General features: G+C 41.0%; 1 protein-coding gene across 3 annotated transcripts in view; it reads left to right on the top strand.

Moving 5' to 3' along the window:
* lingo3a (leucine rich repeat and Ig domain containing 3a) overlaps nt 1–14,202 on the top strand; it is a 78,195-nt gene that overhangs the window by 54,324 nt on the left and 9,669 nt on the right. The window contains exons 3-4 of one of the 3 annotated variants that reach the window (XM_037770479.1): nt 409–507; nt 635–765. The exons of 1 other annotated variant lie outside the window; for it this stretch is intronic. The gene's annotated coding sequence lies outside the window, so the exon portion shown is untranslated. The remainder of the gene's footprint in view (nt 1–408; nt 508–634; nt 766–14,202) is intronic. One more of the 3 variants, XM_037770480.1, reaches the window with a different exon arrangement.

Below are 14,202 nucleotides of genomic sequence, written 5' to 3'. Positions count from 1 at the left end.
ATTTTTACACTACACATTTTTTATATATATAAAACAAAGATATAACATGTCAATTTGGGAGCTTTAGAGGTTATAGGCTACTGCAAACTTTGTTACCTTTACATTAGAGCCAAGATTGTTGTTTCTCTTTGTTTGCAGTCTTTGTGCAAAGCTAAGCTAACCAGCTGCTGACTTTAGCTTCTTATTTACCGTACAGACATGTGGTATCAATTTTCACAGCTAAGCACATTTCCCAAAATGTCAAACTATTCCTTTAACCCCCCCGTTGGCATTTGTGCTGGTGTACCGTAGCTCACTCCGCCTCAGGGCTCCATCTTCCTCGGCTTTCACCTTCTTCACTTCCTCTGTTTCCCTGCTCACCTTCAGGTTACTCTGGTGTCATAACTCTGGGTGGCCGCTCTGTTGCAGGTCCCGCCAACGTCCCGACAACCAAAGTCACCTCCACAGTGTACAGTATGTGTTGACACTAGACAAGCTGTGCGTGTTTCAGCATTTCAGTGAACTTGGGTAGGTGACTTGTGAACATGTGCGTTGAAGGTGAAAAGCCTCTGCAGACTCAACTTTCAATGTTGTGTTAGAAGGTTTGTTTTATTTCCTGAACTTGTTTTAACTTTCATAACGTTGTCTGTTTCAGTCGAGTTGAGCTTAGTGAGGGTGGTCCGTGAGCTGTCATCTTGTCTGTCATCATCAGTCGTCTTGAATCGCTGTAGCTGTCCTCCAAAACTGTCAGCATTGATCTGCTAAAGGACTTCTTGTATCCCATGAGTGAGTTACAGTTTCAGCTGCAGTTACGTTCATGCTTCAGATCCACTTTGAAATATGATGAATTTGTTTCTTTGAATTTGTCACAGATGCAGCTACAACCACTGTGACATTTCTTGGATATTATAGAGTTAAACTCTGTCCTGCTGGTCCTATATATTTTAGGTTGCAGCGGGCTCAGTTATAAAGCTAGAGTGAAGATACTGACATCATATGAAACTAGAAAACCTAAGGAATTCATTGGTACCAACCTTGTTGGTTCACCTGTCGCGAAGGAGGTTAAATAACGCTCCAAACTTACACTAAATTTTGGAGTGGAATAACTGTCATACCTATTTTCAGAAGTTTGCCATGTTATGATTTGAGCATATTTTTTATGCTAAATGCAGTACCTGTGATGGTTTCTGGACAATATTTGTCATTGTTTTGTGTCGTTAATTGATTTCCAATAATAAATATATACATATATTTGCATAAAGCAAGCTTAATAATAATTTTGCTATTAATTTGCAATTAATCGCGATTAACTATAGACAATCATGCGATTATTAGCGATTAAATATTTTAATTGATTGACAGCCCTACAAATATTATAATGTGTGCAACAATATATTGTTAAAAGAATATAAATGATAGCATTGCTAATAATTAGTAAATATTAATTACCATTTAGTTTTTTGTGAACTGTAAAAGAACTATTAACTAAGTTTAATTAACTAACCAATTACCATTTATAAATGACGTTTCCACATAATTTCCACTGCCCCCCAAATGGCAAGCATTTTTTGTTGCAGGTTCAAGCTTTAGTAGTCATCCCTGTTTCTATTATTTGGTTTGATGAACGCACTTGCAAGAAGACTGAGTAGGCCAGTTTGAATCCCTTATGGTCGTGCAAGTGAAAGCTTAAATGGCTCCAACTGGAGGAAAAGTGGCGTCTCAGTTATAAAAGTCTTTGCTATCCTCTGACAGTCCATGTCAGACTGACAGTGGCCCAGTCAGCTAATCTCTAGAACTGTGTGGACGGACAGCTGTAGGATCTAATATGATGTGAAATACGCAGACCCCCAGCTATCTGCTCCATCTGTCTCCCTGCTTATAACAAGTGCCGGTCTCACCTGGGACCTTCAGCAGTACAGAGGCTGATCTGCCTGATTCCATCAGTGCCTTTCAAACATGTCTCTTCCTGGTTTATTACACGGACAGAACTTTCTCCACCTCACTGCTGTCGAGTGATGAATTATGAATAGATGCGCATGCAGCAGCAGCACCGCCGGCCAGGCCTGAGGATTACTTTCAATTTGCACACCGCTCGCTGGCTCGCTCCGCTAGTCAGACTTCTTTCTCGAGGGACCTCGAAGGCAGTATTAGATTGCCGCCTGAAACTCTAACCCCGCCAATCATGTAAAAAGTTTGACAAATGAATCTCAATGGATGCTCAATGCACTGTATATAGTTACACAATGAGCGCTCCTGTTGTTGCCCCCTTGCGTTTGACTCTGATGTGAGTGGCATCGCTTCTCATGTGTGGATTTCTCAGTTCCCCTCTGAAAGGAAGAGGAAGGAGCGGTGCATGTGTGCCCCCCTCTCAGATACGCGTTGACTCCAGATAACCGGTTGTAATTGGCCCGGTTGACGAGCAGGCAGCAGGCAGTGAAAGGGGAAGCAGAAAGGACAGGGATCCTTTTAATGAAGCCAATGAGAAGGACATGGAGAGCCTGCGGGCTTCGAGAAGGATTAGAGCAGGCTCCAGCAGATTTAGGCTTATGATGCTTCCACAAGTCTCTTAACCTTGAGGGGCTGAAAAAGGACAAGAAAAGTGTTGGAGTCAGAATATAGAATGAGAGTTTACATCTTTTATAGTGTACGTGATATGCAATACTCTATTTATCTCCTCCTCTGTTATACCTTGATCTTTAGCTGCTCTCCATCCAGAGATGTTGGTAAACAAAAAGATTTTTCTAAAGGTCATTGTCCCCAAGACACTAACCTTTTAATACGCAACTCACACACATTCCCCTGCAGATTGAGGACAGTGTGTGTGTGGGTGCGTGTGTGCGTGCGTGTGTTTGAATTTGCATGCATGCCTGTTTCTGTATCTCTGTGCATTCATCTGTTTTCATGCGTAAATTGGAACACGTAAATCTGTGTTGTGTGTGGGATGATGTGAAGTGCGAGGGACTAAGAGCGTGTGATGAGTGATTCCGGCCTAATATGTCACCTTTCTGCCTCTCTGGGACGTGGCGGGGAGTGCGAGAGTGACGGAGAGTCGAGCCAATTGGCATGGAAAGAGCCTGGGCTGAAGAAGTGATGGCTGGTGACATGGCAGACAAGGCCGGCCAGGCAGGAAATAGATGCCAGCAGAGACACTGATCACGCTCACCTCCACCTCTTGATGACTTTGTCTTTACTGGTCCTTGTCGCTGTGCCATATATCCAAGTGAAAAGTGCTTCTGTGATACCGATAAACAGCTGTAGTTGTGCATTTACGGGAGAAATGAGGTCACATTCAGGACTCTGTGTTTATAGGACGTAAAGTTGGCTGCTAACACAGTAGCTGGACATTTGAGCTTGTGAGGACGACTCTTATTAACCTCTTATTAACCTCGTGCTTGGATGGAAAATCACTTCTTTAGGGCTCATTTTGTTTGAGACAAGAATTTGCTTCTTGATTTATTACTTCTGACTTACTTTTATATGGAATAACTGTGCTGAAAATACCCCCATTTGTTTATTTCGCCATAAAAATTGATGCCAGATGATGAATTTGGATCTACTGTGTCGGAACTAATTGGGAAGGAGGGAAAACAACTAAAGTATTCTGTGTTGAATTGCTTCTCTATTTCACCACCAACATAATGGAAATGAAAGAGAGCATATACAGTAATAGGTTGAACAGGTGCCATGCATACCGAAGCAGTCAAGGCAGAGGAGTTGACAACCGCCATTTACTCTAAAGTTATGAGAGTCACAAAGCAATGGATGTACTTTCCAAGTCATTACATTTAGTATTTGATCACCGTGCTTTCAAGGACACAAATCTCGTAGCTAAATGGCCCGTGATGCCTTCAAACAGGATTGTGTTATTATATCAATTTATCAGTTACTGCCAGACACAATCAGGCCAGCGACCTAATAACAAATTCTATTTCATTTCCTTTCTTTTTTTTAAAAGCAGCCCCAAAAGATTTGGACAAGGACAAATGAACATTTTTGATCCGTTCACCGATCGCAAACAATCCGTCTGTTCTCCCAATTCTTCCAATTATGTCCTCTCTGTCCTGGTGCTCTGTCACTTCTCATCCCTGCTGAAGTCGAGTAAGTAGCCGGAGAGGCTGCCTTGGGGAGGGGGGGGGGGGCTGCTGGTTGACTGACACACTCTGATCACGGAGGCTTAAAGACACGATGGACATTTAATACGCTTGCTGACAGTGGCAGCCTGTCCACAAGGAAAGCTGGCTGAAAAGACAGACGGGTCGTTCCACCGTGACACCCATATTGTCCTGTCCAAAAGCAAATGTTCCAGATGCCATTTATTTTTTTCAGTTTTGTGTCAAAATGGCATGGCTGCCATTTAAAAGAAGTGACACAAAATTACTGATAGTAAAAATGGAAGCATAATGGCCTGTGGTTTAAAAAAAGAATAGTTGGACATTTTGGGAAATGTGCTTAGCCTGTTCGCTTGCTTGCCAAGAGTTAGGGGAGAAGATCGATGTCACTCTCATGTCTGTCCGTTAAATATAAAGCTAGAGCCAGGAGTACGGTGACCAGACGTTGTCCTGGTTTCAAGCTGGGTGTCCCGAGTCCCGACAAATATCTGTAAAACACTTAAATGTCCCAGTTTTCCACAGTCACAAACAAATTGTCCCGGTTTCACCACTTAAAATTAATAATAATATTATACTTGTTTTCAGCATTTACAGAGACATTTATGTTTACATTCATGCCTAACCCAATATAAAAACATAAACAATGCACTACATGTCTGAATTCAACACTAATTTGTTTGTATGTGTGTCAATCAATCAAAGTATCGTTGTCAAGGCTGTTGCTATGATGCTTACGGCTGTTTCTGACAGGACCTGTCAGTACGGTTAGTTGTCATGCCGAAGAGAAAGTTGGTCTTCTCTAAAGAGCTCCAGGAGGCTTACTCCTTCCTTCGTAAACAGTGTTGCCAGATTGGGCTGGTTTTCATCCAATTGGGCTACTTTTGATGAAGTTGGGCTGGGAAAAATAGCGTTGTTCAATCTGCCAGCCGTACAGTAGATGAAATTTTGGCTGCTTTTGTCAACATTTGGTGGGGTTTTGGAGATATTGTGAAAACAATATTACTAAACAAGCTGTCATTTTATGGTCAAAAACAGAGATACAAAATCCAGTAAACTTTGTTGTATCCACTCACTCTATTGACTCATTTAATTTGAGAAATATTTGATTGAAATGAGTGACGTCATCATCATTGACAATGACGTGGCACATTTGTGTATTTGGTTGTCTGACTGCCCTCTTTGTGGGATGCGATAGCCTAATTATCTAACATTTTATCTTTGGTAATTTGATGCTGATACAGCAAATTATTTAAACAGCATTTTTATTGGAATGATTTTTTTTTTTATCCATATAAGCTGCTAGCTGTTTCCTTTTGTTTCCAGTCTTTATGCTAAGCTAAGCTAACCGTCTCAAGGCTCCAGCTTCATATTATTTACCGTACTCACATGAGCGTGGTACTGAACTCTTGCCAAAAAGCGAATACACGTAAATATTTTCCAAACTGTTGAACTATAATACCATTTGTTTAGACTGGATCCATTCACAAAGATGTATTGCTGAACATTATTTTTAGACACACATTGAAAGAGAAATGACTGTTGGCTTAATGGAAAGTCTTCAATGCTAAAATATCAAATACTTAATCTGAATCATTAATTACTATAATTGGATTTTTTAATCATCATTAGTTTATTCACTGTGAGCTCTCAAGTCTCAGGAGGCCTTGAAATAAACAAGCACAGGATAAATAAGTCTGCCACCCATGTAATAGGCCTAAATTGATGGAGCACAGTAATGAATTACTGTAACAGAACGTTGCTAATGAAAGTGTGTTAGGTTGTGTGTCGATACGATAACACCGCTCAGGGTCCTATAAGCCTCGACGGGCACCACTGAGTGTTTGTATATGCGACCGTACGAAGGCGTGTCACCCTGCATTACAGTGACGGCCTGTGGCCCCTCGAAAGAGTGGCGTCGAACTTAATGTTCTTTTGAGCCACGGATCCCTTTGTGTTAACTCAAACTGACGCTGCGCTGCTCGGAGGGTTCGGATTGTGTGGGAGTGTTTGTGTAGGATCCTCAATATTTGTTTTAACCTTCAGCTGTGAACATGCCTCGGTGCAGATTGATAAAAAAGAAACCAGGTCAGACCCTGACATGATAATGACTTACATCATAGCCCCACCTGTCCTCTCACGTTACTCCTATGAGATGATTTCCATGAAGAAGCCTTGATAAAAACAAGGCAGTATTATAATGTGTAGTTATATATTGAAGTTTTTATTTAGAATATGTGGACAAAATCAAAAAGACAAAAAAGTCACTTTTGTGTGGAAGTGTTATAATTCCCTTTTGATTGTTCCCATTTTCGCCTCAGCCATGTGCCGTGTGAGTATTTCTTAGTTTATTGATCTCGTATATTTCCCAGAACGGGAACCTGTCTCAAAGATGCATTGCATTCTGGTCTATTGTGGTTACAGTTATTGATGAAACTGGTATTCTCTGTAGTGAATGCGCCTCTGTTGGATCGATAACTGTCAATACTGGATAGTGGGTCAACACCTTGTCCTATTAACCTGAGATGTACTGGTGCAATTTGATTAAGGACTATTCTAATGGAATGAGGTTTATTATTGATCCGAGTGTCTTGGAACCGATATCAAACTTAGCAGATCTGATTCAGTCTTAACTCAAGCTGTTGCTAAATACAATTGTGAGAATATTTTTTCAGGTGGTGGTGAAGCAATTATCCATGAGTGTTATACAACATTTGCAAACAAGCAGATTCATACTCATATATGCAGTATAATAAACATAGCCCGGGTCTAAAGATGGAGCAGCTTGGAGAAACAGCAGACATTTCTGTTCAAAATGTACCCTCAAGGGAGATTTGTCAAGTATTTAATACTCTTATCAACATGGGAGTGGGCAAATATGCTGCTTTATACAAATGTATGTATATATTAAATTTTGGAAATCAATTAACGACACAAAACAATGAAAAATTTTGTCCAGAAACCCTCACAGGTACTGCATTTAGCAGGCAACAGGCAACAACAGCTGTCAGCGTGTCAGTGTGTTGACTTGACTATGACTTGCCCCAAACTGCATGTGATTATCATAAAGTGGGCATGTCTGTAAAGGGGAGACTCGTGGGTACCCATAGAACCTATTTTCATTCACATATCTTGAGGTCAGAGGTCAAGGGACCCCTTTGAAAATTGCCATGCCAGTTTTTCCTCGCCAAAGTTTAGTGTAAGTTTACAGCGTTATTTAGCCTCCTTCGTGACAAGCTAATATGACATGGTATACCATCACTCTACTTCACTCTAGCTTTGAAACTGAGCCCACTACAACCTCCAAAAGATTGAATGCGCTAAAGAAATTAGTGGCGTTAAAACGAATTTGCATTAATGTGTTATTATCGCGTTAGCTTTGACAGCTCTACTTTATTTGAAAAGTTTTACTTTGTTTAGAATCAAAGAAACATTACAGACTCTCCTGGCAAGTTGCAAAATAATTTGATTGTGAACACAAGAACAATTCATCCCAGAGTTCCCCCTGATGACCAGACGATCTGATTAGATTTTGGAGCACCTTGCTACATAAAACATTATTTTAATGGGAACGAAACAAAACCTCGGACAGAGGGTGAATACAGGTTTATTCAGACACACAGTATGAGAAAAAACATGAAGTAAGGCATGTAAACATGTTCTAGTAGAAACCCAAAATACAAGAATGAACCTGAAAATGAGCATATGTCCCTTTTTTAGTAATCAAAAGAAGGGAATAACATGACATAACATTCATAACGACATTGCCCTCGTTGTAGACATTCACATTAATTTGTGTGATTAATGACCTCATTAGCATAGATTTTATTTTTAGAACATCTTGCAGATTATTGTGAGATATTTGTCAGCTCACATTCCTCTTGTTTAATGATGTTTGTTTTTAAAAAAGGACATATTGCAAGCTGTCAGGAGGTTATTATGTCTAAAAAGATTGAGGACGTGCAACACAAAGGTCTGTGTGGTAGCTTGATTAATTGGACTGAGAGACGCAGGCTGTGTCGCATGAATCCTTTATTTTTTTACACCTTGGTTGAAACTAAAATGTAGCACAAAAGTTTAGTTTATGCATAACAAATGGAGAACGAGTAACTGTATCATATGACTGAGGTGTTCAGTCTGCCATCAGTCATGTAGGGCCATGATGGTTATCAGTGCTGTCAGTGGTATGAGGGTATCATGTGTTTGCCGCGCTATGTCTTTGGGTCTGGGGCTGTTGCCGCTCCACGTAAGGTCAAAGTCTCCATGTCTGTGGGACATGACCATGCAGCATAGCGTTTTCAATTATTTAGCTTCTGTTCATAGAAGCCTTTACGTCCATAAGCCCTGAAACAGTTCTCTCTTATTAAAGATTCATGGCACATGGCAGGACACATTCTTAATCACTTCTTTGTGTCCTTTGGTTTCACTGCTCATGCTTTGCATAGGAGGACAGAAGTGCAATTTAAGAATCTCACTGTAATCCATTATTATTATGAAAATCCCTTTTGGGACCTTTTTAAAATAGTGTTTCAAATGAATCTGCATGCGGTGCTATACGGTGTACTGGAAATGTTCGACATATCTGATCAGTTAAAGTGGCAGTAGGCAGAATGTTTTTGGCATCATTGGGCAAAAGTTCCATAATAACCTTTCAGCATATTGTGATACAAGTGCTCTGAAAGAAAACTAGACTTCTCCACCTCATCATGGTTCTGTTTTCCAGCCAATTAGACTGTTGTCAGGCTATTAAATAGGCATTATCAGTCACTATTAGCCCCATAGATGTGGGTCAGTAGAGGCCTACTACACCCATTAGCAGGTTTTATCATCTATTCACATGGTAGATCACCAGAAGAAGGTATAAAAGAACATGACAGTGACCTCTAGTGACCGTAGTAATTATGACAGGAGCAGAAGCAGAAGTAGTATAGACAGGTCTTTCAACCAGAAGACCGGAGTTCATATCCCGTGTGAAACCAACAATGTGTAGTTGTGTAGTGTGTTCATAGTTATTTTAACCCAAAACACAAACTTAGCTTAACTATGTGTTGCCTAAACCTAAAGTTGTAGTTTTGATTCCTAAACCTAAAGAAGTTATAGTTTTGATTCCTAAACCTAAAGAAGTTGTAGTTTTGTTGCCTAAACCTAAAGTTGTAGTTTTATTGCCTAAACCTAAAGTTGTAGTTTTATTGCATAAACCTAAAGAAGTTGTAGTTTTGTTGCCTAAACCTAAAGTTGTAGTTTTATTGCCTAAACCTAAATAAGTTGTACGTTTACTGCCTAAACCTAAAGAAGTTTTAGTTTTTTTGTCTAAACCTAAAGAAGTTGTAGTTTTGCTACCTAAACCTAAAGAAATTATAGTTGTGTTGCCTAAACCTAAATAAGTTGTAGATTTGTTTGCTAAACCTAAAGAAGTTGTAGTTTTGTTGCCTAAACCTAAAGAAGCCTTTTTGTTTGTGTTCAAAACGTGACGTTTCATTCAGTTTTACATAGGCGTAGTAGGCCCCTAATGACCCACATCTATGCTGCTTATAGCGACTGATGACGCCTATTTAATGGCCTGATAACAGTTGAATCTGGTGGTCTCATGCACTACTGTCAGGATTTAGTGACCGTTTTGTAAAAATAACTTTTTTTTAAATCATATTTGCTCCAACTTGCCTACTCCAGCTTTAACTGCAGCAGTTTTGTTATGCAGGGCCGAAGGACAAAACCACATTAAATAAGTGGACTGTTTCCACCTGATGCCCCTCATCCATCTTCTTCTGACTCACCTCAGTGTCCACAGCTGCTTGTCAAATACATACACATATATACTCATGTAATGCATACACATACTCGTGCCCAGCGCTCTACTCTCCACCCAGCAGCTGGGTGTCCTTGCCGGTGGTGGGTGGCATGGCCCTGCCAGTACTAACGATCCATCACCAGACTGCAAGGTGGATGTTTCAGGGTCATAAAAAAGGAACAAGCAAGTCAGTATTTTCTCTCTCTGTCTGTGCTTTTCTCTCTCATCAGGTGAGCGTGAGTGTGTGTAATGGCCTGTGTGAGTATGTGTGTGTTCCCTGGACCATGCACTGCCAGGGGCTTCAGGGTCTCCCTACACGGATTGATAGACACTGACATTGGCTTCCCTCGGTGTACATGAGTAATGTGTTTTCTCTGGTGGGAACACACACACACACACACACACAGAGTGTTTGTGCTTACGTAAAGCCCGATGAGTGGGCATGGTTGAAATCAGTGTGAGCAGCCATTTGAGGAGCTTTTGTGGATGTTATGCCTCGGCCTGTGTGCCTTTTCTGAAGAGCGCTTGGCTACACCTACACACTCTCAAACACGCTCCTGCTCATTTGTCAGCTGTGTCCTACACCTGCAGCATGATTATCGGTATGGCAATCTCACCCTCTGTTCTGCTGCTGTTGATTCTTAAAGACCCTTTCTTGCTATAGATAACACATACAGGAGAGAGCTATATATACGCTTGTATTTGGAGGCTCTTATATAGATAGAGAGCTGTACAGGGATTAAGATGCTTGTGAACAATACTGTTACATCATGGTGCATTTTTAGCCTCTTTCCATGATGTTAAAGGATAGGTCTAATGATAGTCTATATGTTTCTTATTGTCAACAAATCCCATGAAAAGAACAATCTGCGTATCCAAATCCAGATATAGCTTATTTAATTGTGCCTTAGAGCTCCATTGTTGTCCAAGAACTAATAAAAACACATAACTGTTGCACTGGGTGACAAAAACCAAGATGGTGACGGCCAAAATGCCAAACTCGAGGCTTCGAAACGGCAGTCCACAAACCAACGAGTGACGTCACTGTGACTACGTCCATTTCTTATATACAGTATTAATGGCGTCTGTGACCTCATGCGTCGTTTTTCCTCCTCTGTTTCATTTATATATTTAAGGAGAGTTCAATTGCACTTGCCAAGAAAACATCCGTTTGTCACGGTCAGACACGTTTTTTTGTTATCGTTTTGGCATCGTGCAAAGTTGGAAATTTCAACTGGGAAAATTCTGACCTCCGACTTTGACTGTAGCACAGCATTAGACACGCATAGCTCTGCATTTGAATACACATGCCCAGTCTACTTACTGCTGGGCTGCATTTAAATCCCTTGTCTCTACACTCACACATATACACACACTTTTCACCTTGTTAGAGAAGTCTTATGCATACATTAATAGGGTGTGTGCGTGTTTAATGTGTACGATTTGGCCGAGCATCAGCGGTGCCCTCTGTCTGCTCCCATCCTAATGTCCTCATGCTGAAACATGTGGGGGCCTCACGATCCATTATTTTGAATAGCTGAGAAGGACAGCGTTTGCATAAGGCCCATTAGCGTAATTTGCTGTCTTTCAAACCCCCTAATAGCTTCTGTTTAAACAAAAAGAGGCCAGAGAGGAGGAAAGGCTGGAGTGAGGGTAGTCTCAGAAATCTGTGATGTAGCGGTTTGTTCAGGGAGAGGTGGTGAGGGGAGGAGGGGGGCAGAGAGGTGCCAGAACATTTCACTGAACCCCCATGCCCCTGCAGCTCCACAGCCCACTTTACTGTCTAAATCTGGCTCTGTTGCTATCTAACCTTCACTTGGCTTCTTCTTTTTTTTAGCTCAAAGGCCACACTCTAACTCTAACTCACCGGGTATCCGCAGTGTTTTGGATGCTAATTGAGCTGCGGTCAGAGAACGCACGAATACCAGGTCATCCACTCTGTACTTTACAGACTGTGAGCTCAGGACGACCCACGCTGACTGAAGCTGCAGAGAGGGCACACCTGGCAATCTGAGGAGACATGGACGGCCGTAATCGTTCGATGATTGCATACCACTTAAGCAATTAAACTCCAACTGTAATTAAGAAGACATCAACTCAATCAGTTAGCATCTTTAATTTTGTAGCACAGCGATCAGAAATAAACTAAAAACAGCTAGCGGCTTTGTGAGACTCTACTTCTACTACTAAATGCTAACATGCTCACAATGACAATGCTGACATGCTGATGTTGAGCAGATAAAACCACGGCTGTGGTCGAAAAAAGTCAAAAAATTACGTCCTAATGACTTTCCTAACCACTTGTTCTTGACCTCTATGGGAAATGTCATGAGGTCAAGAAAAGATGTGAAGAAGAAGGACTTAGGAAAAGACAACCACGGTATTAAGAGAATCAGACTGCACTTTGGCCTACATTAGTCTCCGTAATTATGATGCGAGAGCGGAGGTTAATGACGTGGGTCTGCCGTGGTGATAAAACTACAATGTTCCGAACATGGACTACAAAAAGCGCATCTTACACTTCGCCCCGTGCGTTCTTACCATCCTATTTCATGCAGGCTAAACAGCTCTTTTCGTGACAGGCTGCTTCACCCGTGGTGTGTGAAGGGGAGATACCTCAGGTCCTTCTTTTCTGCTGCTGTCACACTTTATTATCAACACTGCTCCAGTAGACCGTACATACCACAACTGACTGATTCACTCTATGTGCAATATCAATTAAACTGTTCAATATCAATATTTCCTATGTGCAATAATGTGACTTCAACCGTTCAGTTTGTCTACTTATTATAATATAGAGAAACCAAATGGTTGTCACTGTCCACTCATATTTATTAACATGAATCCCAAATATTACTGTAATTGTTAAATCTATGCAAGATAGGCACGATGTTTTGTTTTCATGAACGGCCGAATGGTGCGTCAATTTAAATGTTGCGGCCGCAAGGAATTGTGGGATGGCATTATCTCCTTTCCTTTTATAAAGGATGGTCCAGTGTGTTCTTTGCTAAAAGAGGTAAGAAAGGAAGCATTGAAGCACCTTTCCTTAGCATTTGGAGAACAACTTTTATGGCTGCTATTGAGATACTTCCGGGTCATTTCACTCCGTTAGGAACCTTCCTAAGCAAAAATTACTTTTCGACTGCAGCCCACGTTCACCGCCTCAGTTTAGCGTGTTAGCATGCTGACATTTGCAATTCAGCACTAAACACAAAGTACAGCTGAAAGTGATGGGATGTCATTAGTTTCGCAGGTAGTTGATCATAAAAAGCTAATTTAAACTTTGACCCGAGGATGGCACTATGAAAAGTAAAGGTATCCCCAAAATGATTCCATTTCATCCTGAGGGAGACATGTCTGTATAAAAAATTACAGCAATTCATCCAAAAGTTGCCGAGACAATTCACCTAGAACAAATGTCAAACTCATGGAGTTGCTAGAGGAAAAATCAGAAGTCATTAGGAGAGGAAGCATGAATGTCTGCACAAAATGTCAAGGCAATCCATCCAAAAGTTGTTGAGATATTTCAGTCTGAGCCAAAGTGGTGGACCCAAAAAGATCAGTGATATCCACCATATTACAGCCATTGAAATCGTAAAATCAATTCTCAACTTAGTGTTTAATAGATTAAACGCTGAGTTGAATATAAAAATGGCTTACGTTAAAATAGGAAGTTTAATCTAGACGAGATGGGGCATTCAGGAACAAGTGAGATAGTGGCACTAACCACTAATCATCAGCAGTCTCTATTTACTGTACGACATCATGAAAAACGGGGCATAAACAACGGCTCCGCTCTTAAATGAAATTTTAATAACCTCATATTCCCAGTTGTTTCCATCAGCTCCCGACTAAAGACTGCTTACTGTTGATGCCATTGCAATCACGGCAGACGACTTCCATTACCCCGGCGTGTACTGAATGTTGCTATCTGACTGCTTTACTAGGCAGTGGTTTATTCATGTGCATCAGTGATTTGAATAAAATATGTATATTAAAGTTACTACAATGAACTTTTAACTGGTTATGAAACGGTCTCAATGTAATATTGATGCTTCTATATGACCTACATCAGCAAACAGGACCATCAGCGAGAAGATTGTCTGTTTCTATATCGTTATTCTTAATGCCTGTCATCGAGTCCGATTCCCTGCGACGTCAGACGGAACAATTTACCTCATGCAGGTTCATCAGAAAGGTCGCATCTAGATGGGTAACTTTGATTTGCGAAACTTTCGTGAGATGGTTGCATTTAGGCATTGACCTAAGAAGCTGCAGCGGGGCAGCAGGGTCCGTCTGCGGCTGCAGGGTCCGTCTGCGGCTGCAGGA

This window comes from Sebastes umbrosus, chromosome 5 (genome assembly GCF_015220745.1).
Source record: "Sebastes umbrosus isolate fSebUmb1 chromosome 5, fSebUmb1.pri, whole genome shotgun sequence".
In the NCBI taxonomy this organism is placed as follows: Eukaryota; Metazoa; Chordata; class Actinopteri; order Perciformes; family Sebastidae; genus Sebastes; species Sebastes umbrosus.
Note: the sequence above shows the minus strand (reverse complement) of the source record. Positions and strands in the feature narration are given on the sequence as shown.